General features: G+C 42.3%; 1 pseudogene; it reads left to right on the top strand.

The window, feature by feature from the left end:
- The first annotated feature begins 21,247 nt into the window (after positions 1-21,247).
- Positions 21,248-23,425, top strand: LOC132390690 (NCK-interacting protein with SH3 domain-like; annotated as a pseudogene).
- Positions 23,426-24,277: the final 852 nt, after the last annotated feature.

Here is a 24,277-nt window from a genome sequence, read left to right as displayed (position 1 = left end):
TGCAGTTAAATTTCTCCACATTTGATTTTTGTTCTTCTGTCATTTTGAAGGAGCCCTCACCCTCAATTGCAATTTTCGGGAGATGTTTAATGGTCGTCTCCATATTAGCCTGGATATCCTGCAATTCCTCTGCTGAGGAAACCATTTGATCAAACACAAAAAAAGCCTGGGCTCCATACAGCACTGCTGTGATGACATGGGTGGCTGAGCCCTCGTCAAACACACTCGGATAGGTGACATTCTGTCTCCCTAAATGGCTCATGGTCAGTTGTTCAAACCGGGTTGTTGTTTTGTACTGAAGGGTAACTCGTGCTTGTTGCTTTGATCCCTTTGTGTCACTGAGATATTTTGCAGACCCTTTCACTTCCACGAGCCCACACAAGAGACTTGCTTTCATCGAACCCGACACGTTAAGTGCAGAGCATTTCTCCTCCATGGTGTCTGATGTAATGATGTGAAACTCAGTGCTGGGCTGATCGCGAGAGCTGACGTTGCTTTGGAGTGTCTGTAAATCCCACAGTGTGATGCCTGAGGGATCAAACAGCAATAACAGTCATTAAATTGAGCTAAAGTGTGTAAGTCGACAGTGTGGATAATGTTAATTTAGTGGATCAGCACACCAGCATCTGCAGAGTCTCTTGTGTTTGTATTTAGCCAATCATCTATCTGCTCTGGATGTACTTTGTACTGAGTGTACAATGCTTTGCACCTACTGAACTAAATGTTTCACTGGTTTACAACAGGTTACTTCTCATGCCAGAACATTTCCCCTCACCCCGGAAACAACTGGCATCACACTTCCTCACCACCTGGTCCAAAACCCGATTCCAGTTCCACCCTTCTGTGGCAGGAATGTCATTGACAACATCAGCTTGTGCATGAACGTTGTCCGGGTCTTGCTGTGTGTAGACATGGTCTGTCTGTAGGCTGTGCAGTTGCAATGGATTTGAACAATGCACATTATCAGTGAATATCCCCACTGCTAGCCTTATGGGAGAAAGAATATCATTTCACAGCAATTGAGGATGGGTGTTCTCAGGGAAAAGTCTCTGTGGAATTGCTATCCGCTGCTGATGAGGTTCAACTGCATGGAGTACATGGACCTTATGAGTGACACGTAACACAAGGCCACAAGCTGTCTAACTGCCACATTAAACCATTGCCTGTTCCCTGTCTGACATGTTCCCTTCCTCATCTACATCACTCCTCACCTCCTTGCCTAGTGGAGACTTGTCAGATGGAGACTTACCTGCAAGTGGCTCTTACCAATCTGTTTTTGTCAAGCGGTTCTGAATGATGTTGAAATCGGCCATGCCACAATTCAGGATGTTTTCCCCAGACTACCCGTATTCCTTTACATAACCAGAGAGTCTGGTGACTATCCTGAGATTGGTAACCGGAATCAACTGCCCTGTATTGACCTCTACTGATTGATATGATTGTATTCCAGTACCTGGGATCAGAGTGTCTGACCGGCAGTCGTACAGCATTCCCAACTGGAAAGGACGGCCCACAGTCGCCAGTTGCCTGACCTCACTCATGACTGCAGCAGGAACTGGAGACTCGGCAACAACGGTGACCTGAAATCCAAGATATAGTTACACAGAAAATGCTGAATTCAGCCGGCACACATGGGGTAATGTTTTACATAGAAAATGCTGAATTCAGCCGGCACACATGGGGTAATGTTTTACACAGAAAATGCTGAATTCAGCCGGCACACATGGGGTAATGTTTTACACAGAAAATGCTGAATTCAGCCGGCACACATGGGGTAATGTTTTACACAGAAAATGCTGAATTCAGCCGGCACACATGGGGTAATGTTTTACATAGAAAATGCTGAATTCAGCCGGCACACATGGGGTAATGTTTTACACAGAAAATGCTGAATTCAGCCGGCACACATGGGGTAATGTTTTACACAGAAAATGCTGAATTCAGCCGGCACACATGGGGTAATGTTTTACATAGAAAATGCTGAATTCAGCCGGCACACATGGGGTAATGTTTTACACAGAAAATGCTGAATTCAGCCGGCACACATGGGGTAATGTTTTACATAGAAAATGCTGAATTCAGCCGGCACACATGGGGTAATGTTTTACACAGAAAATGCTGAATTCAGCCGGCACACATGGGGTAATGTTTTACATAGAAAATGCTGAATTCAGCCGGCACACATGGGGTAATGTTTTACATAGAAAATGCTGAATTCAGCCGGCACACATGGAGTAATGTTTTACATAGAAAATGCTGAATTCAGCCGGCACACATGGAGTAATATTTTACATAGAAAATGCTGAATTCAGCCGGCACACATGGGGTAATGTTTTACATAGAAAATGCTGAATTCAGCCGGCACACATGGAGTAATGTTTTACACAGAAAATGCTGAATTCAGCCGGCACACATGGGGTAATGTTTTATACAGAAAATGCTGAATTCAGCAGGCACACATGGGGTAATGTTTTACATAGAAAATGCTGAATTCAGCCGGCACACATGGAGTAATGTTTTACATAGAAAATGCTGAATTCAGCCGGCACACATGGGGTAATGTTTTACATAGAAAATGCTGAATTCAGCCGGCACACATGGGGTAATGTTTTACATAGAAAATGCTGAATTCAGCCGGCACACATGGAGTAATGTTTTACATAGAAAATGCTGAATTCAGCCGGCACACATGGAGTAATGTTTTACACAGAAAATGCTGAATTCAGCCGGCACACATGGGGTAATGTTTTACACAGAAAATGCTGAATTCAGCAGGCACACATGGGGTAATGTTTTACATAGAAAATGCTGAATTCAGCCGGCACACATGGGGTAATGTTTTACATTTTGATATATAGTGTCAGTGTCAGAATCAGGTTTAGTATCACCGGCATATGTCGTGAAATTTGTTCTGTGGTAGCAGAACATTGAAATACAGAATAATAAAAACTGTAAATCACAGTTAGAAGTGTGTGTGTGTGTGTGTGTGTGTGTGTGTGCGTGTGTGTGTGTTCAATTAGTTAAACTATGTTATTTCAAAGAGAGGAAACTAAGTATTGAGGTAGTGATCATGGGTTCAATGTCCATTCAGAAATCTGATGGTGGAGAGGAAGAACCTGTTCCTGAATCATTGAGTGTGTGCCTTCAGGCTCCTGTACCCCCTCCCTGATGGTGGCAGTGAGAGGACGGCATGTTATGGGTGATGGGGGTCCTTCATGATGGCTGCCTGCTTTTTTAGGTATTGCTCCATGAAGATGTCCTGGATGCTGGGGAGGCTCGTACCCATGATGGAGCTGACAGAATTAAAACTTCATGCAGCTTGTTCTGACCCTGTGCTGTGCCCCCCCACCTACCATACCAGGCAATGATGCAGACATTTAGAATGCTCTCCACGGTACATCTGTAGAAATTTGCAAGTGCCTTTGGTGACATTGGCCGGCTGGTGGCGTAGTGGCATCAGCGTTGGACTTTGGAACGAAGTCTCTGGGGTTCGAATCCAGCCAGGTCCCTCGCACACTTTCTATCTGTGCTGGGTTGAGCGTCGAGCTAGCAACCCGGCCTCGTAAAAACAAGAGAACCTGCTCAAAAAAAGCGTAGTCATGATGGCATCCCAATGTCTCCGCTCGGAGTTAAGGGATTTCTTCTTCTTTGGTGACATGCTCGATCACCTCAAACTCCTACTGAAGTATCGCTGTTGTCGTGCCTTCTTTATAAGAATATTTCCTTCCTCTTGTAGAGAATATATTTGTGCCGAGACAGGGTCTGGAATGTGGGCCTGAGCTGTACAAGATGAAATTCAGCAGGTTTTTGTTAAATGTTCTCTCTTTCAACTCACTGAGTTCATTGGAAAATTATTCATACTTCTTGTATGATGCAAAAAACATGGAATAAAGATTTTGGTTGTAAATAGGAGAAACAGAATTTGTTCAACCAGCACCACAAATGTGTAAGGACTCCAGTTTGACATGCACATTAAGCGCTGAAAATTTAGATGAAAGTGGTAAATTGACTAATCCCAGACTCAATGTTTATCGACGATCCTCATTCCCTGAAAACTCAGTTAAATTTCTTCCGCGTCTTCTCTGTAAACAGAGACTGATAAACAGTCAATATGCAAAAGACAAATCAATCAAATCAAATGAAATCAAGTACAAGTGACATGATACAGCCTACCTCTGGGGCCGAGGTGCAAAATCATACACATGCATTCAAAATAATGAGAAAAGGAAAACAGAACATAGTCATGGAAGAAAACAAATTTTTAAACCAAGTTCCAGAGCAACAAGTCCTTTAAATTGATGGTTTCTGCTTGTAATTCCACCAATCCACCACTGGAGGGCATGCTACAATGCATTTCATTTCATTTTTCAATCTTTTTATTGATTTTCAAATAACGAATATACAAGTCGGGGAGGAGTTTAGCAAACAGATAATATAAAAGCATATAAACAGCAATAATAAAAACAGAAAGTATATAATATCAAAATCAAAAAAGGTAAAATGTTACGCTGTTACATATACAATGGTCAAATAAAAATTACAACTCCTCGTAGCAATCATAAAAAAATTGGAAATTTTATTTGATAAGGAAAAAAAACCCACTAACTAAACTGAAACAAAAAAAGAAAAAAGAAAGATTGGGCAGTCCAATTGAGGATAAAAATAAAAAAAAGAGAGAGAAAATAAAACATCCTTCCAGTCATCTCCGAACCTTCTCGGATAAGGATTTTCCCCAAAGAAAACGAAGAAAAATAAATAAAAAATAAATTAAATCCTGTGAAAATATTGAATAAAAGGTCGCCAGACTTGTTCAAAATTAAAGGATGTATCAAATGTCCGGCTTCTAATTTTCTCCAAGCTTAGACATGACATAATGGGGGAGAGCCAATAGAAAACAGTAGGTGGATTAGATTCTTTCCAGTGTAGCAAAATAGCTCTCCTGGCCAATAAAGTTGAAAAAGCTATCACATGTTGGGTGGAAGCAGACACTTTGCTTGCTTCCTCTGGAATAATCCCAAAAATTGCTGTAAATGGATTAGGTTGAACATTCACATCTATAACTTTAGATAATATTCCAAACCCATCCCTCCAAAAATTGTTTAAACTTACACATGACCAAAACATATGAGTTAGAGTAGCCACTTCTGCATTACATCTGTCACAAATAGGGCTTATATTAGGAAAAATATGCGTCAGTTTATCTTTGGACATATGGGCCCTGTGTACTACCTTAAACTGAATTAAGATATGGCATGCACAGATAGATGAATTATTGACTAAATAATAAATTTTACTCCATTGATTATCTGAGAGTGAATGTTGAAGTTCTACTTCCCAGATATGTTGAACCCTATCATTACGGGACATGCAAGCATTCATTAACTGTTTATAAATGATAGCTATTAATCGTTTTTGAAAAGGTTTAAGCTGAAAAATAGCATAAGCCAAATTTAAAGAGCAGGCCAAGGGGTAATTCGGTAAAAAAATCACGTAAAAAATTCCTAACCTGTAAATACCTGAAAATATGTGTATTAGAGATATCATATTTATCCATTAACTGTGAAAAGGACATTAACAGAGTTTTATTTTTGGTCCAGGATTTATTTCCTGGATTAAATTGATTTATTATGCCCCGGTAGCTGCAGTTATAACTAATAACCAAAAGTCTCCTTATTTTAGATTATATAGAGGTACCTGTCAGGGTTGTCCCCTCAGTCCTTTATTGTTTAATTTGGCTTTAGAACCACTTGTTATTGCTCTTAGGGATTCTAATTCTGTGCAGGGTATTAAGAGAAGGGATAAATTACATAAGGTTTTGTTATACGCGGATGATTTATTAGTTTACATTTCAAATCCTAGGAAATCTATTCCTTTTATGTTATGGAATTTGGTATTTTTTCTGGATATAAACTTTAATTTACATAAAAGTGAATTATTTCCTATTAATAATTATTCTGATAATTATGATCAAATACCTTTTAATATTGTCCAAAACCATTTCACTTACCTTGGTATCAAAATTACTAAAAATTTTAAAGACCGATATAGGTATAATTTCTCCCCTTTAGTTGAATATACTCAACAGGCACTTTCTAAATGGTCACCTATGTCGATGTCATTGATAGGTCGAATAAATGCTATAAAAATGGTTATTCTACCGAAATTTTTATATGTATTTCAAGCAGTTCCCTATTTTGTTCCAAAAACATTTTTTGATAAAATAGATACTCTGATTTTGTCTTATGTTTGGAATAATAAAATCTCTAGAGTGAATAACCAAAGAAAACCAAAGAAAAATGGAGGACTGGCTTTACCAAAATTAGATTTTATTGTTGGGCAATTAATATTCGTTATATTACTTTTTGGATTTATGATATAGACGACCAAGATCACCCTTCATGGTTCCAGCTGGAGGAAAATTCAGTAATGAGGTTTTCGTTAGCTTCTTTATTAGGAGCTCCCCTTCTGTTTTCGCTCTCCAGAATAGGTAGACAAGCTCTCAACCCTATTGTTAAACATACTTTAAAAATATGGTTTCAGTTTCGTAGATTTTTTGAATTAAATGATTTTCTACTTTCTAGTAATATTTATTCTAATTTCTTTTTTAAACCATCAACTTTGGAAAAGGTTTTTTTAACATGGAAAATTAAGGGAATAAAAACTTTTTTAGATTTGTTTTTAAAAGGCTACAATGCAAACCTGAGGACTAAGGCCTAGTCCTAGCTACAACCAATGTGACGCTGCTGCCTCACCTTGTCGTACCACCAAGCAAGGGAAGCAGGCCCGTGGCAATCAATGAACAGCAGGGATTTGCATCGCAAAAGAAACATCGAAGACAGTCACTCACAGATTCTCTGCAAGCTCCCTTCGTGCCAACTCGAAGGCACCAGCTCCAGTGCCTCTGAGTAGCAAGCAGCAGCACAGTCTCCGCCCAGGTCAGCTCCTCCAAACCCAATCCGGAACCTCCTGTGGCCTGACAACCCAGCTGGAATCCTCACGCCCAACTGCCTGGCTCGAATCCTCACGCCCAACTGCCTGAATTGAATCCTCACGCCCAACTACCTGAATCGAATCCTCACGCCCAATTGCCTGAATCGAATCCTCACGCCCAATTGCCTGAATCGAATCCTCACACCCAACTGGTTGGCTCAAAACCCCAGCACAAGAGCCTGGCTCGAATCCCATGGTCCAAAAGCCCAGCTTAAATTCCGTGGCTGGATGGCCTGATCCGACGGGCCGACTTACTCTGAACAATAAGCAGCTCACTGATGCAATGGACCTGCTGTACAGGCAGTTATTGGAGTAAAGAATAGTCTTACTATGCATGAAAACACATTGAAAAAGAAAAAAAGTACCTTTGGTTGGCCCTCGAGAGGCTGCTGCATGTAGATGTGCTGCCATCTTATCAGAAATGCAAAGTGTGGAAATGAAAATATAAATAAATAACACTGAGAACATGAGTTGTAGAGTCCTTGAAAGAGAGTCTGTAGGCTGTGGAATCAGTTCAGAGTTGAGGTGAGTGAAGTTATCCACACTGGCTGATGGTTGAAGTGCTCCAAAACCTGGTAGTGTGGGACCTGAGGTTCCTGTACCTCCTGCCCAATGGCTGCAGCGAGTAGAGAGCATGGCCTGGATGGTGGGGCCCTTGTAAATGTGCTCAGTGGTGGGGAGGACATTATCTGTGATGGACTGGGCTGTATCCAACACTTTCCATTCCTGAGCATTGGTGTTTCCACAGCAGGCTGTGATACGACCAGTCAGGATACTCCCCACTGTGCGTTGATAGAACTTGTTGAAACTTTAGATGACATGGCTACTTTAAGCAAATGTCTAAGGAAATGGAGGTGCTGTTGTGCCTTCTTTGTGATGGCACTAACGTGGATGCCAGATTAATTGAGTTTTAAGATATTCAGAACTCGAAAAGTGCTGCTGTGACTAATTATGTCACAACTTCAAAGTACAGCCCAAAGGTTTAGACTTCAGTACAGCAACTTTAGGTTCATATTCCAAAGGACCTGCCTTGTTTGAGTGCAAAAACATAGAAAACCTACAGCACAATACAGACCCTTCGACCCACAATGCTGTGCCGAATGTGTCCTTCCCTTAGAAATTACTGAGGGTTACCCATAGCCCTCTATTTTTCTAAGCTCCATGTACCCATCCAGGAGTCTCTTAAAAGACCCTATCATTTCTGGCTCCAACACCTTCGCCAGCATCCCATTCCACACGCTCATCAATCTCTGAGTAAAAACTTACCCCTGACATCTCCTCTATACCTACTTCCAAGCACCTTAAACCTGTGTCCTCTTGTATTGGCCATTTCAGCCCCAGGTAAAAAGCCTGACTATCCACACGATCAATGCCTCCCATCATCTTGTACAACTCTGACAGATCACCTCTAAAGCTCCTTCACTCCAAGGAGAAAAGGCTGAGTTCACTCAACCTATTCTCATAAAACAAGCTCCCCAATCCAGGCAACATCCTTGTAAATCTCCTCTGCACCCTTTCTATGGCTTCCACATCCTTCCTGTAGTGAGGTGACCAGAACTGAACACAGTACCCCAAGTGGGGTCTGACCAGGGTCCTATATAGCTGCAACATTACCTCTCGGCTCCTAAACTCAATCCCATGATTGATGAAGGCCAACACACCGTACACCTTCTTAACCACAGAGTCAACCTGCACAGCTGCTTTGAACGTCCTATGGACTCAGACCGCAAAATACCTCTGATCCTCCACACTGCCAAGAGTCTTACCATTAATACTATATTCTGTCATCATATTTGACCTACCAAAATGAACCACTTCACACTTATCTGGATTGAACTCCATCTGCCAGTTCTCAGCACAGTTTTGCATTCTATCAATGTCCCGCTGTAACCTCTGACAGCCCTCCACACTATCCACAACACCTCCAACCTCTGTGTCATCAGCAAACTTACTAACCCATCCCTCCACTTTCTCATCCAGGTTATTTATAAAAATCACGGAGCAGGGGTCCCAGAACAGATCCCTGAGGCAAACCACTGGTCACCACTCTCCATGCAGGATAAGACACATCTACAACCACTCGTAAGCTCTTCTTTTTTACTTGACTAGATTTACAATGGCCTTTCGTGATGCTCTCAAACCATCAGTCTGAGTCTGTCCCTTCTCTATCACCTGCCTATCCTCCCTGTCGCACTGTCTCCAAGCTTTTTTCTTTTTTTTTGTAATTTACTTTTTTATTGAAGTCCATCATGAAACAAACATTTCCATAAGATGTATTTCAGACATTGTACATATATATCATATAATCGTATATGTCACAAATCTCCACATAGTATATATCTGAGGTATATAGAAAAGAGTGGAAAGAAAAAACGAGCAAAAGGAAAAAAACTATGTACAAATAGGGAATGATCTTTTTTTACAACAGATTCATTGATTTGTGAGAGTAACATCAGGCCTATGAGGCATTATGTAGTTAAACCATTTTCCCCAGTATGAATCAAATTGTTCCAGCTTATGATTAACAGATGCTGTTACCTTCTCCATTTTGTAAATGTCCATTGTAATTTCCATCCATGCTTTTAAAGTTGGGCTCTCCTGTGATAACCATTTCCTAGTAAGAGTCTTTTTACCAGCCACCAACAGTATATTCATTAAATATTTATCTCTTTTCAACCATTCTTGAGGTATATATCCAAAATATATGGTCTTACTCTCCAAGGGTATTTCATATTAAAAGATGTCTTGTAGGGCATTGTGTATCCCCCTCCAATAGTCTTTGATAACACAACAGTCCCAATAAATATGATAATGATTTGCATTTTGATTTCCACAATTTCTCCAGCAAACAGGGAGGTTACTATCATAATGGGATCTCTGAGAGGGTGTAATAAAATATCTTATCAAGTTTTTCCATCCGAACTCCCTCCATTTCTGTGAACTGGTACACTTCCATTGATATCTCCATATTAGTGTCCATTCTTCCTCAGATATAATTATCCCTCCTTCCTTCTCCCATTTTGTTTTAATGTATGAATTTGAATGTGTTTTAAGATTTGACAAAGATTTATCTGAATTATATGCTTTTCTAAATAGCTCTATCAAGCATGTACTTGCCTTGGTTACATTTTTAAGTGTCCTATTAACATATTAACGCATCGTAAATACCGATAAAAATCTTGTTTTTCTATTAAGTATTTCTCTTTAAGCATTTCAAAACTGAACAGTGTTCCTTCTTTCATTACGTTGCAAAGAACTGTTATTCCTTTAGCTGTCCAGTCCTTAAATCTAGCATCCAGTTTATTCAGTGTAAAATCCGAGTCATATGCACACCATTTAAGAATTGCAATATCTCCCTCTAGATTATATTCTTTTATAGTAGTTTTCCATATTTTAAGAGTCAATTTCACCCATGGGTTATAGATAGTATTTATGTACCTTTGCAGGTTGTTATCAGCCAATCTTGCTTGTATGTGGATGGGAAGTACCCGCTCCTCAATGTTTTTCCATTGAGTATCAGATGATGGGTTACACCAACACATCACAGTTCTCAACTGTGCTGCAAAATAATAATCTCTAATAATCATACGTATCAGTATGGGTAGAAACTCCTCTAATTGTTTGGCCATGATGGACGTAAATAATCTATAATCTACATTAAGAATGGATATTGGTCTAAATTACCCACATTCCATTTTATCCTTGCCTTCTTTCGGTATAGCTGAGATTATCGCTTCTTTCCAACTGGGTGGCATTTGTGCCATTTTCAGAGCCCAGTTCAGTGTGGGGAGTAACACAGGAATTAATTCATTTTTAAACTCTTTGTACCACACTGCCGTATACCCATCTGATCCTGGTGACTTGCTTAATTTAAGCCGACTGATTGCAGCTTTTAATTCAACTTCAGTTATGTCAGCAGTCATCCTTCCATTTTGTTCTTCGCTTAAAGTGGGTGACTCCAGAGAATTCAGGAAGGTGTCAATTTGGGTTATGCTTCCCCCTGGAACTTTGGAATATAGAGTTTTGTAAAAACACTTCAAAAGCTTCTTGAATTTCACTTAATTTTTTTAAATCATTTTTGTTCTTGGATCCCTAATTCTATGAATTGTATTTTCTGCTATCTTTTTTTTCAGTTTCGACACCAGTATTTTTATAGACTTAGATCCATTTTCATAATGTCTCTGTTTCAGAAACATTAAATTTTTCTTGATTTCTTGCATAGCCAAACTATTAATTTTATTCCTAATTTTTAAAAATTTCCTCTAATGCATCCTGTGCCAAATTCAATTTGTGTTTTTTCTCTAGTTCCTTCAGCCTATTTTATAATGCCTCTAATGTTTTATTCCTTACTTTTTTCTTATATGAAGATATCGCTATAATTTTCCCTCTTAAGACCGCCTTCAGAGTATCCCATAAAATGGGAGGTGAAACCTCTCCATTATCATTGAATTCTAAGTAGAGACCAATTTCTTTTTTAATTTGTTCCTTAAAGTGCAGATCATTGAGTAGACTTGCATTTAGTTTCCAAATAGTATTCTTTGGTTGTAGGTCAAAATCAACAGATAAATATATAGGTGCATGGTCACTTACATCTATTGTCCCAATTCCACAGGAGTTTATTTTGTCTTTGTCTTTTCCAAATGTTATGAAATAGTCTATTCTTGTATATACAGAATGGGGAGCAGAATAATGAGCGTAGTCCCTTCTGTCAGGGAAAAGGTCCCTCCATATATCAATTAAACCAACATCCTCAAAAAATGTATTAATTTTCTTATGTAAAGATTTTGTTTCATAGGTTTTTCTATTGGAAGAGTCTAAGTTTGGTTGTAATTGTAAATTTAAGTCTCCCCCACATATCAGGAGACCTTCTGTTTCCGCTACCATAATATCAGTAATCTTCTGAAAGAAACCAATATCACTTCCTGGGGCTTCAATAGAGTAACTGAATTTCTGTCTATATTCCCCCTTACCAGAATATACCTGCCCTCTTTCGAATACTTTTTCAAAATTTAGCTTACTTGAGATAAGAATAGCAGCTCCTCTGCTTTGTCCTTATTTATATGAGGAGAAAAACAAATTAGTGAAGCCCATTCTCTTTAGTTTTCTATGCTCATTATCACTTAAATGAGTTTCCTGTAAATATACTACATGGGCTTGTTCTTTTTTCATTTTGGATAAAATTCCTGTTATGTTTGATTGGATTTAATTGCCAATTGACATTAAAATAAATGAATTTTACTTAGCCATCTGTACTTATCTGTTAATGTATCATTAAAATTAGCAGAGTAAAACTTAATCGATCTACCTCCTGAACAAATAAGAACCAAGAAACACAAATAATAACAAAAAAGGCAACGAAGGTGTGATTCCAAGGCTGAGGTCTCTAGTAGATGATCCTGGGTTGAGCGAGAGGAAATGTCTAGCTGTGGGGGATAACCCCCTCCTACTTGTGAGTTGAGGGCCCCCATTGCAGTATCCATAAAAGTCAGTGAACAAGTCCATTACACACATATATATTCTCGTTTTGGTGGGGGAAAAGGAGTAAGTGAGTGAATAAAGAAGAATAACTGAGTAATTTCCCAAGCAGAGCGGGATAATTCCTCCGCCAGGCTTTCCCTCGGTTTGATCACGCTGACGGGCAACCCTCTGGCCTTCGTGTCTGTAGTCGGCTCTTCCACTATCTGGTACATTTGGATCCCATCTTGATAAAACACTTTAAGTTTAGCAGGGTACAGAGTTTGAAATCTAATCCTTTCTTGCTTTAGTATTCGCTTTATTTCAGAGTATTCTTTATGTTTCTGCAGGACCGCGGGGTGTAATCTTGATCGAAATACATTAATTTACAGTCTACAAACACCCTCTTCTTACCGCAGGCCCTTCGTAGAATCTCCGCCTTGGTACTGTATCAAAGGAATTTGATTATTATTGAGCGTGGCTTATCTGCTCTGTAGGCTTTGGGACGATCGCACGATGCGTCCTCTCGATTTCCAGCTCCATAGTCAAGGGAAGCTCCAGCGCGTTCCGCAGCAACTTTCCGACAAACTCCATCATAGACAAGCACTCCGCTCCTTCGGGAACGTTGTATATCCTGATATCTTTCCGCTGTGATCTTCCCTCCAGGTCAAGCAGTTTACCTTCCTGTTGATTTAATTTTTTTATTGTCTAACTTAGTATCCGTTCCACGTTTTGTATTCGATCTTCCACCTTCTCAATTTGAGTCTCTGCCTCCACTATTTTTTGATTGACGTTGGCGAGCTCTGACTTAATAGCATATAGCTGCTGTTTTATATCTTTTTGGAACTCATGTATCTCTTTCAAAATTTCGATCATATTTGCCGCTTCGCCTGAACGAGGCCCAGCGTCAGCCTCGCTAGCACGCGGTCGGGTAGGAGAGCCGCTCGCTGCACTGCTCTCGTCTGCAGGCTCCGCAGTGTCGCTTTTCTTATTTCCATTCTTTTTCCCCATTCTTGCCCCTCTTTTCAATTCAAATACTTACAAAAAAATCCTATATTCGATGGGTTAACGGGGCAAAATATGCATTTTTCCGGAGGAGCTATTGCCATTTCCGACGATGATGTCACTGGAACCACTCTCCAAGCTTTCTCTATTTGTGAGCCTACCGCCTCTTCCTCTGTCACTTCATTTCGGTTCCCACTCCCCAACAATTCTAGTTTATGCTCTCCCCAATAGCCTTTGCAAACCTCCCCGCCAGGATATTGGTCCCCCAGAATTCAAGTGCAGGTCCTTTTTGTACAGGTCACCCCAGCCCCAAAACTGGTCCCTTTGATCCAGAAATCTGAATCCCTGCCCCCTGCTCCAATCCCTCACTCATGCATTTCCTCCATCTCATTCTATTCCGATTCTCACTGTCACGTGGGACAGGCAGAAATCCTGAGATTACTACCTTTGAGGTCCTGCTTCTCAACCTCCTTCCTACCTCACTGTAGTCTGCTTTCAGGACTTCCTCCCTTTTCCACCTATGTTGTTGGTACCACGACCTCTGGCAGTTCACCTTTCAACTTCAGGATATCGTGGGCGTGATCAGAAACATCCCAGACCCTGGCACCTGGGAGGCAAACTACCATCTGTGTTTCTTTCCTGCGTCCACAGCATCGTCTGTCTAACCCCCTAACTATAGAGTCCCCTATCATTGCCACCGTCCTCTTCCTTTCCCTACCCTTCTGAGCCACAGGGCCAGACTATGTGCCAGAGGCACGGCCACTGTTGCTTCCCCCAGGTAGGCTGTCCCCCCAACAGTACTCAAACAGGAGTACTTATTGTTAAGGGGGGCAGCCACAAGGGTACTCTCTAGTATCTGCCTCTTGCCCTTTGCTCTCCTGACTGTTACCCACTTACCTATCTCCCGAGGCCCCAGTGTGTCTACCTGCCTATAGCTCTTATTTATCACCTCCTCACTCTGTCTGACCAGACAAAGGTCATTGAGCTGCATCTCCAGTTCCCCAACAATGTCCTTCAGGAGCTGCAGCTCGATGCATCTGGCGCAGATGTAGCCATCTGGGAGGCTGGGAGTCTTCTAGACTTCCCACATATGACACCGAGCACAGAACACAGGCCCCACACTCATAATTTCTGTGTGTATTCTGCACAAGTAATGTACCTCACCTCGACCCGTTATCGCTTAATCCCCATTGAGCCAAAGCCTTCCTACTCTGTCTCCCTCTACTGTGTTGCCCGTGAGAGTGTGTTAAGGGTGAAAGGCGAAACGCTTAAGGGGAACATGAGGAGAAACATCTTCACTCAGGTTTGTGAGAGTCAAACCTGATAAAGGAGTTTCACCTCAAGTTCCCCTTAAACGTTTCACCTTTCACCTTTAATCCATGACCTCTGGTTGTAGTCCCACCCAACTTCAGTGGAAAAAGCCTGCTTGCATTCTCCTTATTGATACCCCTCATAATGTTGTATACCTCTATCATATAACCATATAGCAATCACAGCACAGAAACAGGCCATCTCGGCCCATCTAGTCCGTGCTGATGCTTACACTCACCTAGTCCCACTGACCCGCACTCAGCCCATAGCTCTCCGTTCTTTTCCTGTCCATCTGCCTATCTAATTTTACTTTAAATGACAATACTGAACCTGCCTCTACCACTTCTACTGGAAACTCATTCCACACAGCTACCACTCTCTGAGTAAAGAAATTCCCCCTCATGTTACCCTTAAACTTCCGGTTCATCTTCGAGGTAACTGACATTTTGGATTCATTCAGGAATAGTGGCACGCACGTTTGAATTAACCCCTGAAAGGTTGGGAGGTTTGTGCGATGATCACTCCGTCGGAAGGTCAGTTATTTTAAGAAACTTTACTTCTTTGTGATCACCTCAGAGAAGGTAATTCTTGGCTGCACTGCATCGGCAGATTCGTCGTTTCTTCAAAGAAATCGCTTAAACGGTTGTTTAAGAAAGTCTTCCTCTCTTCTCACTTACATTGTAAATCACTTGGACTTTTCAACTTACTACTTTAAGATTGTGCTTGAATGAGAACTCGCTAAAACCTGTTTCTAAGTTTGACTGTTTGTTTGATATAGCCACATAACAGTTAACTTCCTGTTAAGCTTGTTTACTTTTCTATGTTTTCGAGTAGAGGTTAATAAATATCGTTAGTTGTTTATAAAACTTAACTCAATTTTATATTCATTGCTTCTGGTTTATAACATAAACTTGGGGGCATGTCGGGGTCTGTTCTAATTTGAAGCTTATTTGATTGTTCAATTATCAATTTGATTTGGAAAAGGGAGATACTCAATTCCTTTTTGTTTGATTGGTTTGTGGGTGGAATTTGGCAGCAATGGATATTGACAACTTCCTGGCATCGCCAACCCTGGTGGCTTTAGTGAAGGCAGAAAAGGGTGAGGTATTAGAGATTGCTAGAAGGTTGGACCTTAAAGAAATATCGATGGTTACAATGAAGCCGGTAATTCAGAGGAATATCACAGAACACTATAAAAATTTGGGAGATTTTGATGAAACTGAGCTAGATAGATTTCCTGTAAGTAAAGAGGCGATCCAGTTACATCTGGGACAGGTAGCGTTAGAGAAGCTTAGAGTGAAAGCTGAATTAAAACAAGAACAACTAGAAGCTGATTTGGAACGAAGTCGGTTAGAAGCTGAGGAGAAACAGAGGGAATTTGAGCGAGCGATAGTAAGGTTAAGGTCCGAGAAGCAGGTGTCTGGTTCTAGGAAACTGTTTGTTGCTAGTCAGGAAGTTAAATTGGCTCCTTCATTTAACGAGGTAGAAAAAGATAAATATTTCCAGCATTTTGAGACAGTTGCTCTGATTTCAGAGTGGCTGAAAGTGAAATGGCCATTGCTGTTACAAAGTGTAATTAAAGGTAAAGCACAAGTTTATACAACTTTAAATGCTGAACAAGCTCTTGATTATGATATTGTGTAGTTGTTGTGTGTTTTTTTTACGTAGTTCAGTCTAGTTTTTGTATTGTGTCATGTAACACCATGGTCCTGAAAAACGTTGTCTCATTTTTACTCTGTACTGCACCAGCAGTTATGGTCGAAATGACAATAAAAGTGTCTTGATGTGACATGACTTGAGCAGCATATACTGAAAGCTTATGAACTGCTTCCAGATGCTTATAGAGAAAGATTCAGAAATTTGAAGAAATCCGTGAACCAAGCGTATGTGGAATTTGCCTAAGACAAATCTGTGTATTTTGAGCGATGGATTATCTCTAAAAATGTGAATGGGGATTGGAAGACTTTGAAAGAGTTGATTTTAATGGAGGAATCTTAATGGAGCAATATTCTTGCTGGTAGGTTTGCTGTCATGGTTCGGGAGGGTTTAAACTAATTTGCAAGGGGGATGGGACCCGGAGCGATAGAGCAGTGAAAGAAGTGCATGGAGTAAAGCCAGATCTAACATATAGAGAGGCTTTGAGGAAAGAGAAGCAGAATAAAGGGTGTAAAGGTAGTAACGTAGAACAGACAAACAGACAGACAGACATACTTTATTGATCCTGAGGGAAATTGGGTTTCGTTACAGCCGCTCCACCATGAATAGTGAAGAAATATTGCAATATAAACCCATAAATAATTAAATAATAATAAGTTAATCATGCCAAGTGGAAAAATAAGTCCAGGACCAGCCTATTGGCTCAGGATGTCTGGCACTCCGAAGGAGGAGTTGTAAAGTTTGATGGCCACAGGCAGGAATGACTTCCTATGACGCTCAGTGTTGCATCTCGGTGGAATGAATCTCTGGCTGAAAGTACTCCTGTGCCTAACCAGTACGTTATGGAGTGGATGGGAGACATTGTTCAAGATGGCATGCAACTTGGACAGCATCCTCTTTTCAGACACCATCGTCAGAGAGTCCAGTTCCACCCCCACAACATCACTGGCCTTACAAATGAGTTTGTTGATTCTGTTGGTGTCTGCTACCCTCAGCCTGCTGCCCCAGCACACAACAGCAAACATGATAGCACTGGCCACCACAGACTCGTAGAACATCCTCAGCATTGTCCGGCAGATGTTAAAGGACCTCAGTCTCCTCAGGAAGTAGAGACGGCTCTGACCCTTCTTGTAGACAGCCTCAGTGTTCTTTGACCAGTCCAGTTTATTGTCAATTCGTATCACCAGGTGTTTGTAATCCTCCACCATGTCCACACTGACCCCTTGGATGGAAACAGGGGTCACCGGTGCCTTAGCCCTCCTCAGGTCCACCACCAGCTCCTTAGTCTTTTTCACATTAAGCTAAAGTCACATTAAGAAGGACTAAAGTGCGTGTACTTCAATGCAAGAAGCATCGGGAACAAAGGTGATGAACTGAGAGCTTGGATACATACATGGAGTTATGATGTAGTTGCCATTACAGAGACTTGGCTGGCACCAGGGCAGGAATGGATTCTCAATATTCCTGGATTTCAGTGCTTTAAAAGGGATGGGGGGTGGGAGGGGAGGAGTGGGTGGCATTACTAGTCAGGGATTCTATTACAGCTGCAGAAAGGGTATGTAATGTAGCAGGATCCTCTTTTGAATCAGTATGGGTGGAAGTCAGGAACAGGAAGGGAGCAGTTACTCTACTGGGGGTATCCTATTGGCCCCCTGGTAGCAGCAGAAATACTGAGGAGCAGATTGGGAGGCAGATCTTGGAAAGGTGCAAAAATAACAGGGTTGTTATCATGGGTGACTTTAACTTCCCTAATATTGATTGGCACTTGATTAGTTCCATGGGTTTAGATGGGGCAGAGTTTGTTAAGTGTGTCCAGGACGGATTCCTGTCACAGTATGTTGACAGGCCGACTAGGGGGAATGCCATACTAGATCTAGTATTAGGTAACGAACTGGGTCAGGTTACAGATCTGTCAGTGGATGAGCATCTGGGGGACAGTGATCACCGCTCCCTGACCTTTAGCATTATCATGGAAAAGGATAGACTCAGAGAGGACAGGAAAATTTTTAATTGGGGAAGGGCAAATTATGAGGCTATAAGGCTAGAACTTGCGGGTGTGAATTGGGATGATGTTTTTGCAGGCAAATGTACTATGGACATGTGGTCGTTGTTTAAGGATCTCTTGCAGGATGTTAGGGATAAATTTGTCCCAGTGAGGAAGATAAAGAATGGTAGGGTGAGGGAACCATGGGTGACAAGTGAAGTGGAAAATCTAGTCAGGTGGAAGAAGGCAGCATACATTAGGTTTAAGAAGCAAGGATCAGATGGGTCTATTCCTCAAAAGAAGCTTAAGAAGGGGCTGAGAATAGCAGAAAGGGGGCATGAGAAGGCCTTGGCGAGTAGGGTAAAGGAAAACCCCAAGGCATTCTTCAATTATGTGAATAACAAAAGAATGACAGGAGTGAAGGTAGGACCGATTAGAGATAAAGGTGGGAAGATGTGCCTGGAGGCTGTGGAAGTGAGCGAGGTCAATGAATACTTCTCTTCAATATTCACCACTGAGATGGCACTTGATGACAGTGAGGACAATATGAGTGAGGTTGATGGTCTGGAGCAGGTTGATACCAAGGGAGAGGAGGTGTTGGAGTTGTTAAAATACATTATGACAGATAAGTCCCTGGGGCCTGATGGAATATTCCCCAGGCTGCTCCACAAGGCGAGGGAAGAGATTGCTGAGCCTCTGGCTAGGACCTTTATGTCCTCGTTGTCCACAGGAATGGTACCAGAGGATTGGAGGGAGGCGAATGTTGTCCCCTTGTTCAAAAAGGTAGTAGGGATAGTCCGGGTAATTATAGACCAGTGAGCCTTACGTCTGTGTTGGGAAAGCTGTTGGAAAAGATTCTTAGAGATAGGATCTATGGGCATTTAGAGAATCATGGTCTGATCAGGGACAGCATGACTTTGTGAAGGGCAGATCATGTCTAACAAGCCTGATAGAGTTCTTTGAGGAGGTGACCAGGCATATAGATGAGGGTAGTGTAGTGGATGTGATCTACATGGATTTTAGTAAGGCATTTGACAAGGTTCCACATGGTAGGCTTATTCAGAAAGTCAGAAGACATGGGATCCAGGAAAGTTTAGCCAGGTGGATTCAGAATTGACTTGCTTAGAGAAGGCAGAGGGTGGAGGGAGTACATTCAGATTGGAGGGTTGTGACTAGTGGTGTCCCACAAGGATCTGTTCTGGGACTTCTACTTTTTGTGATTTTTATTAACGACCTGGATGTGGCGGTAGAAGGGTGGGTTGGCAAGTTTGCAGATGACATAAAGGTTGGTGGTGTTGTAGATAGTGTAGAGGATTGTCAAAGATTGCAGAGAGATATTGATAGGATGTAGAAATGGGCTGAGAAGTGGCAGATGGAGTTCAACCCAGAGAAGTGTGAGGTGGTACAGTTTGGAAGGACAAACTCCAAGGCAGAGTACAAAGTAAATGACAGGATACTTGGTAGTGTGGAGGAGCAGAGGGATCTGGGGCTACATGTCCATAGATCCCTGAAAGTTGCCTCACAGGTAGGTAGGGTATTTAAGAAAGCTTATGGGATGTTAGCTTTCATAAGTCGAGGGATAGAGTTTAAGAGATGTGATGTAATGATGCAGCTCTATAAAACTCTAGTTAGGCCACACTTGGAGTACTGTATCCAGTTCTGGTTGCCTCACTATAGGAAGGATGTGGAAGCATTGGAAAGGGTACAGAGGAGATTTACCAGGATGCTGCCTGGTTTAGAGAGTATGGATTATGATCAGAGATTAAGGGAGCTAGGGCTTTACTCTTTGGAGAGAAGGAGGATGAGAGGAGACATGATAGAGGTGTACAAGATATTAAGAGGAATAGGCAGAGAGGACAGCCAGCGCCTCTTCCCCAGGGCACCACTGCTCAGTACAAGAGGATATGGCTTTAAGGTAAGGGGAGGGAAGTTCAAAAGGGATATTAGGGGAAGGTTTTTCATTCAGAGAGTGGTTGGTGCGTGGAATGCACTGCCTGAGTCAGCGGTGGAGGCAGGTATACTAGTGAAATTTAAGAGACTACTAGACAGGTATATGGAGGAATTTAAGGTGGGGGGTTATATGGGAGGCAGGGTTTGAAGGTCAGAACAACATTGTGGGCCGAAGGGCCTGTAATGTGCTGTACTATTCTATGTTCTAATTTAAAAGGTGCATACCTGTTGACATAAGACTATACTTAAATGAGAGGGACAATGCTACAATGCAGGAGACTGCTAAATTAGCTGATGAGTATGCTTTAATCCATAAGAGTAAGTTTCCTCTGGGTAAAACTTTTAGAAAAAGTAGCTCAGATAGTCAAGGTAAACCAGAAATTAAATCAGAAGTTAGTGAGAAAGGTAAGGATGAAGGGAAACAAGTGAAGGAAAGACAGTTTGGTCCTATTTGGAATTATTGTAAGAAACCTGGTCACATAATAGCTGACAGTTTCTGATTGAAGAAGGAGAAGGAGGCAGTCCCAGATGCTTGTGTGCAACATACTGAAACACCTGTAAATCTGCAGGGTTCGAGAAATTCAAACGAAGCTTTGTCAGGGTCTGACCAAGTTAAGAGGGGATATGATCGTTTTATAACTGAAGGATTTGTATCCTTGAAAGAGGGGTCCACTCAGATGCCGAGTCACTTATATCAGACAGTGTTTTAGAGTTCAGTGATAAGTCTGTTACTGGTGAGATAAATTATATACGAGGTGTTGGGAGTATGCCCCCGAGCCCCCGAGAGGGAGAAGAAGCGTGAGCCGAGCGGAGCACGAGCCCCCCAGCCCCAGGGAGGGAGAACGGAAGCAAGCCAGCGCGAGCCCGACGGACGAAGAGGCCAAGGCCTGTGCCGCCATGTACCGGGCTCTCTACACCTTCCACTCGGCCGAGCTGCATTCGCTGCACTACACGGCCGGCGAGAGCTTCATTATCCTGGAGCGGAGCAGCCAGCACTGGTGGCTGGCATCCAAGAGCAGCACCGGGGAGGTGGGCTGTATTCCCGCATTGTACATCCACAAGGACGAGTCAGATCAGCAGGATCTGGTCCTACAGTCGATTGACTGAACAATCGAGGCAATTCGTAATGCAGCTCTGAAAGCTGGTGGCAAATACAGCCTGGAACAGCCGTGAAGTTCTACAGAAATTCATCCGTCATCGAAAATTTACTGTTGCTTGAAAAGACCAGATCATGAGCCAGCAGAAGGTAAATTCCAAGCCTGATGTGACTGAGAACCAGGGAGAAACAGATCACCAGCCAGGTAGACAGGCCAAGATCCTGCCTGATCATTGCCCTTTTCTGTCAGAGTCACAGTCTCCAGAAAGCCCTGTTTACCAGACCACAGCTCAGCACCGACGTGCAGCTCCAGTGGCTCCACAACAGCATGACAAACTTGGGGATTTGTACCCTTCCTCATCACATAAGCAAGAGACTGTAGAAGACTCCCCACAGAATGTGTCAACTATTTCGTCTGTGAGTACAGCTTCTCTTGATACCCTGTATACTGGCTCCTCCAACTCGCCTGAACTGCAGCAGTCCACAGTCACTTCGACAATCCCTCCACCCGTCCCAACTCAAAGCACTTTTTCTGCTCCTAAATATCCAACCAGCATTCCTCCCCGTGGAGACGCTACACCAGGACATTTGATCGATGCCTACAATCCCAGTGGCCCAGTGCAAGCATCCACTCTTATCGACTTGAATGCTGAAATGTGCACTGTGCAAGTCAGGGCAAAGAGACTCCAGCAGTGTCATCACCTGGAGCGGAGGCAGGCCAGCCTGTTGTCTCCGTTCCCAAAACTATTGGAGCCGAGCTGATTGAACTGGTTCGTAAGAACACAAATCTCAGCTATGAGATGTCACGCGTGGCAGATGGTGTGATGGTTGGACACATTCAGAGTTCAGTCCCAGCAGTGATGGATGTTATGGAGCAGATCTTGCTGTCGCTGGTGGAGAGCAAGGATCTTAGTTCAGCATTACCCAGGGGTCAAGTTTGTCTAGATGAACAGCGGCTTGAAGTAATCTTTGCTGATCTGGCAAGGCACAAGAACGATGCCCAGCAAAGGAGCTGGGCATTGCATGAGGATGAGAGCATCATCTCCTGTTACTTGGAGGAGCTGCCGGGTATTCTGACTGATGCAGATCCAGAAGTCTGTAGAAGAATGATAAAGAAGAATCACTTTGAACCGGTTCTCTCACTCATTGCTTATCATCAGATGGAACACAGGGTAGCATTGAGGTTGTTCTTACTGAAATGCTTTGGAGCCATGGGCAATTTGGACGCAGCCGTCATCTCCACATTGTCAAACTCTGTGCTACCAATGGAACTTGCACGGGATATGCAATCTGACACCAAAGAACACCAGAAGCTGTGTTGCTCTGCATTGCTGCTGACCATGGTGTTTTCCATGGGGGAGTTATTACCATATCATCATCATGAACATCTGAATTCAGACTTCATTCAGTTTCTCCTGGATGTGATTGAGGACGGACTACTCTCAGATTCCACTGAACAGCTTCCAGACTTGTTCACGAATGTACTGCTTCCTTTCAATCTCCGCATGCTTGTGCCATCGAACAATATCATCACGAAAACGCTAGCTAAACGGGAAAATGTGAAAGTGTTCACTGAAAAGTTATTGCTTCTGTTAAACCGAGCAGATGATCCAGTTAGTATCTTCAAACACCAGCCCCAGTCACCACACTCAGTTCTCAAATTTCTGCAGGATGCGTTTGCAGACAAAGGTACAGCGAGAATTTTCTACTGAACTGACATGACGGTGATGATCGACATAATCGTGCGGCAGACTTCTGTCCTCTCACCGGGAGAAATGATCAGAATGGAGTACCTCTCACTGATGCACGCCATCATCCGTACAACTGATTACACGTGCCACCGACACCGCCTCTCCGATCTGCAGGGCACCTTCCAGCGAATTTTGGCTGCGGAGGAAAATGACCAGGCCTGCCAGATGGACAAACTGATCGTCAATGAGATTTGCAAAGGATTTCCAGATTCTGCCATCGAGAACTAACTCAGGAATCACTGTGCCAAAAGAGTTTTCAGGATGCAATATGCAAACACTTGGAAGATTTGTTGGTGTGGTCTATTGCTAAATTCTGATCCCCATTTGACAGTGTGCTTTGTATTTGCAACTGAACCCAAAGCCTTTTGCAGCCTTGGAAAAGTTCTGAATCCTTTGTCTTCCCCATTTGCTACAGAAATGGTGGAGCATTGTGACTGACCGTTGTTGCTAGACTATATAGATTGCTATTGTGTCCAGAATATCAGTAACTCTAAAGTAGAAGAGCCATGCCATGGCAATAGGCACTGAACAGGGAGAGTAGAATGTTGGTTGAGAGGGTTTAATGGACTTTGGCATCTAACATTTCTCCAAGTTTCCTGGAGCTGAGCTGACCAGCCAGATCTTTAGCACAGCAGTTAGAATATTTCACAAAAGGCTCATCTGGACATATATAGTGGGGATACCGTGCGTTATAAAGCCGCAATGAGTTTTGGGCATTGCAGGCGTTATCTATGAGGATAAAATTATAACAGTTTGGTGATCTCACCCTGACTTTGCTAAAGTAACATCCATCTCTCTATATTTGTGATTGGAAATTAAAAAATTTAGCCGATTATTTACTGAATGTTAAGTTTGCTGTTTTGGTGGAGTTGACAACTGTCACTCTGGCAGCTTGTTAGAAGTGTTGGTAGTTGTGGTGGGAACAGGGTACCATGCTACAGTCTGCCAGGGTCCTCACAGTGGCTCAGACTACTTGAGTGAGTGGTGCCAATACTTTTCTCTGGGATCTCAGTGTCAGGCAACTATAAAAGAATGTAGTGTTCAGGGATTTCATTTACTGCCCTCAGTAGTGTGAGGAGG

Source organism: Hypanus sabinus, chromosome 3 (genome assembly GCF_030144855.1).
Source record: "Hypanus sabinus isolate sHypSab1 chromosome 3, sHypSab1.hap1, whole genome shotgun sequence".
Lineage (NCBI taxonomy): Eukaryota > Metazoa > Chordata > Chondrichthyes > Myliobatiformes > Dasyatidae > Hypanus > Hypanus sabinus.
The sequence above is the reverse complement of the archived record's forward strand: the minus strand, read 5'-3'. Positions and strand labels throughout refer to the sequence as shown.